At 36.6% G+C, this 4533-nt stretch overlaps 1 pseudogene; it reads left to right on the top strand.

The window, feature by feature from the left end:
• Nucleotides 1–600: 600 nt before the first annotated feature.
• On the top strand, nt 601–3811 carry LOC116479576 (TM2 domain-containing protein 3-like; annotated as a pseudogene).
• The last annotated feature ends 722 nt before the right edge of the window (nt 3812–4533 follow it).

Below are 4533 nucleotides of genomic sequence, written 5' to 3'. Positions count from 1 at the left end.
AGGGTGGGAGTGACCCAATTTTCCAGGTGCCCTCTGTCACAGCTTCGCTTGGCTAGGAAATGGAATTCCCTGACCCCTTGCATTTCCTGGGTGAGGCGATGCCTCGCCCTGCTTCAGCTCACACTCGGTGCACTGCACCCACTGTCCTGCACCCACTGTCCAACAAGCCCCAGTGAGATGAGCCCGGTACCTCAGTTGGAAATGCAGAAATCACCCGTCTTTTGCATCGCTCACACTGGGAGCTGTAGACTGGAGCTGTTCTTATTTGGCCATCTTTGAACCTCCTAAAATGTCAATTTAACTTAACAACAATCTCCCAATGTGATTTCTTAACAACAAAAAATCTGATATAGAGAAAGAAATTTGGAGGAAAAAGATAAAAGCAGCAAATTTCCATTCCATTTGATAATCGTAGGAAATATTAGAATATTTATTACCTATAGCACATGAGAGGAGAGCTTCAGGTGGCTTTATTTATATATCAAAAGGAAAGACAACTCCAGAAGCCTGAAGAAGATGGAGGTAGTCAGCTTATACAAATTTAAGCAAAATAATTTTAAAAAGGATCAAATGGCATTTAAATTAAGATGCATTTTAGACATGGATTTTGACCTAATATATGGGGTGAGTTTCCAGAAATCTTTAGAAACATTTATAACATTTTTTAATATCTGTGAATAATCATCAATAACATTTAACCATCTTCCTCTAATATTACTTCACTTTAGTTAAGCTAGAGAGGAGGCAAGTTATGACTGAACTTTGGCATGTAAGGAGTTACATTTTGAATATGGTACAGTTGGAAAGAGACTAGATCCTACCTTTATCTTAATGTATAATTTTAAAAGGATTATTTTAGCAATGAACATGTTGGATATACAAGTAATATATCATTCTTAGGTAGAAAATTACATGGCCATTATTTTACACACAAAATAATGAATTGCAGTGACTGAGAATGAAGAATCCTCAAATTCCTATAAAAATAAAAAAACTATCTGCTTATTTTGAACTTAAAACCTTTCAGACTTTTCATACATACACATAAAAGCAGCCTCTCATATCTAATGAAATTAAAGTATGTGATATGAGTTAAATATTCAAAGCCTGATGCAATGATGTGTCATTACAAACAGACTTAATAGCATTTTGTGAAGGTCTCTGTCACCATGGAAGCTCAGCTGAAACTGGCTCTGCAAGTTTTTGTCTTCACTTTATTGCACCTAATACCACCATTAGCTAGGCTCACGGGTAGTCACTACTTTAAGCTTTACCCCACTACCTTAAATTTATAATTAGAGCTCATGCTTTCTGTTCATCATTCCTCATAGATACAAATTAAATGAGGCTTGAAGAGTATCTGCTTTGTCCATGCTAAGTGAGTAATGAGTTTTTATGCATAATGCCAAGGAAATTTTTCTAGATGGTTAGAACAAGAATACACAAGTCAGGAAAACAAAAACAGAAAAAAAGATGGATGATAGCTTTCCTAAGCAATCAGTGCTCAATTGTCAAATCACCTGGCTGCTGCTTTCTCCTCATTTTGCCTGCATTTTGAGAGATTTAACAGTTAACTCTGTTAACCAGACGTCAGTTATTCAAATCGGCTTTTTCAGAATCTCCTTAGGCTCTATACTCTACCAACTATTCATATTCAATGTCTCCAAGACCTGTTAATTTTTGTCATGTATTTCTCAGAAATTCAATCTTTCTTTATCAGAGTCTTTTTTTAAGTTAAGTCTGGGAGGAATTTATAAGTTTATGTACTCCAAATCCATCATGTTACAAGAACAAAAAGAATACCAGACAACTGAAGGTTTATAGATAGTTCATAGTGAAATTATTACTGAAATTAAGACCTTTGAACTCTCAGAGTGCTTTTTTTCTTCTTCAAGTTGCCTCAAGGAAAGTGTATTCCTCACATTTCTCTGTTAATGCAATACTTACTGTCTTAATTCTGAAAAATAATACACTCAGCTTTAGCTAAATTAGAATATTTTCCTTAATCATAATATTCTCTTTCTTAGAAAAAAAAAAAAACGCATAGAAAGTATCACATTGCCTAGGAATAACTTGAGCCTGGAGTTTAATTCTCCTGTAACACACCAGGTATCCATAGAAACAACGAACGGGCAGTTGCAATATCCTATTTATCTTTGTTCAACTATCTCTTCATGCTCAGTCACTAGAAAAATGCCTACAATTGACAAATGTTTAATGAACATTGATTGAATTCAAATTCATTAGTCATTTGACAACTAGCAGCGCAATTAGAAGATCTGTATCTTTTCATCTATTTCAACAAACGGTTCACATTTTTCTGTGTATCTCCTACGGGAAAATACCAGTTATTTCCAAAGTAGCAAAAAAGAAATGGATATAAATATTATAAACATTGGGCAATATTTATAGAAGCATTATTCCTTTTATAGCATTAATTTAAAAATGTTTCCTTGTTGGTCTGTTGCTTTATTGCAGTGAATATATTTAAATTGCCCATGATTTATGAGCACTGACAGAAATGTACCTCATCTATGTAGAGCCTCCTTAGCGATATCTTTGCACTACCACAGTGTTTCTTCAGTGAGTGCATTTATTCACTCCAAACTGGTGATGGAAGTGAAAGATGAGACTTCTTCTCTATGGGAACCACATCAAGTGAATCCTATCATTCATTCATTCACTCAACAAATGTTTGTTGCTAGTGGCTCTCAGTTTTTTCCATCCTTTCATCTTTAAGAGAGGAGTGACAGGGACATTCCAGAAGTTATCTGTGAAGCTACCCTCTGGAGCGTGAGTCACTGTCAGGAGTTGGCCTGCCTGTTTCCCTCACCCTACTCTTGCTACCACTCCCAAGGGACAGCATGGGAGACAGGGTTCACTCAAGGTGACAAATCTTCAAACCAATTTGTTTATTCAGGCTCTCCCAGTAATCCATTATCATAGATAATTGAGAGTTGACTGTACTCTAATTATGACAAAGACATCTTGAGGTTTCGTCTGTAACCTAAAGCACACAACTCAGGACGGGCAAGGAAGCTGAATTTGGATAGACCTGAACTTCAGGTAGCACATTTAGCAAAGAGAGTCAGAGGAGGGAGAGTAGATCATAGTATAATAAATGATATGAAAACAAAAACAATTATGACTAATGAAACAAAATTATGGGTGGCTGTAACAGCTTAGCTGTGGGGTCCCCACTGCCTGTGCCATGTGCTGCTTTTACTCTCACAGTGCTACTTCCTGTTGGGCAGTGAAAGTACCAAAATTCCACCTTTTATGTTCAAGCAATGGTTTGTGCAGCAGGTATTCAGCAGAATTTATAGACTGCACAACAAATGTCCCCTATGTCTATGGGAAGCTAGTCACTTTTGACTGTGCAGTGAAACCTTCTGTTGCCTGTGTTGATTAGGAGTTCAAATCCCAAAGTAACTTTATCATCACCATGACTTGATTTTGCTGGAAGCTTCCAGAAACAGAATATGAATGTTTCAATTCTACCAACCGCATGAGGTCCTGTCCTCAACGGCATCACACTGCCAACTGCATGATAAACACATTCATGACTTGGGTAACTACTTTTTTCAAAACGCTGTACTGAAATTGGGCTGGAGGCTATAAGTGATCTATTGCTCTGGCTCTAAGTATCACCCTTGGTGGTTTTGGAGCAGACCATTTCTACCTCGACCAGTGGCAAGAAGGCCTTGGCAAGCTCTTCAGCTTCAGTGGCCTGGAAATATGGACACTAATAGACATCTTGCTAATTGGAGTTGGCTACATTGGACCAGCAGATGGCTCTTCATACATTTAGCTGTGATTATGTGCTTCGAAGAGGAGCAATGTTTAGTAAAAGCCCTTTTGCCTGTAGGAGTTGATGCGGTGTGAGTGATCTATTTGTATATTTTTAATGTGTGGCACTTATACTTTGCTTGTCTTGATGAAGTAAAAAAAGAGAAATGAAACACTGAAAAAAATTAGAAGAAGAAATTGAATATTCTCAATATTGGAAGAAACACACCTACACAATATTTATAGTATATACAGTAATAATCTCACTTTAATACAGCAGTTTTTTGATGCTTTACAGAAACCTCAAAGTATATTTCATTCATGACATTGGCCAACCATCATAACTCATATGAAAGGAAGTTAAAACAATTTACCTACATTTTAGTTATTTTTCTCTCAGTATTTCCATGTGGTTAAAATTGTAGGCAGAGAATAAGATCCAGTTTTAAACAATATGTGCATTTTGATTTCCAGAAATTAATTTAATTGGTTTTTTCCTTTCCTTGTTTTATTTTTTCTTCTCCTCTCTCTCTCTCTCTCTCTCTCTGTGTGTGGGGGTGTGTGTGTGTGTGTGTGTGTGTGTGTGTGTGTGTGTGTGTGTGTTTTAATACTGGAAGTTATTCGGTTCTGTTCTTTCAGCCACAAATTAGAAGCTCCCACAAAAATCCTCCATAATTTAGACTTGCAAAACTTTGGTCTGTACTCTGAAGATTTTGTAATTCATTTAGCAAAACCCATTCAACA

The sequence above is a fragment of the Hylobates moloch genome, unplaced genomic scaffold (genome assembly GCF_009828535.3).
Source record: "Hylobates moloch isolate HMO894 unplaced genomic scaffold, HMol_V3 SCAFFOLD_12, whole genome shotgun sequence".
Taxonomy (NCBI): domain Eukaryota; kingdom Metazoa; phylum Chordata; class Mammalia; order Primates; family Hylobatidae; genus Hylobates; species Hylobates moloch.
The sequence above is the reverse complement of the archived record's forward strand: the minus strand, read 5'-3'. Positions and strand labels throughout refer to the sequence as shown.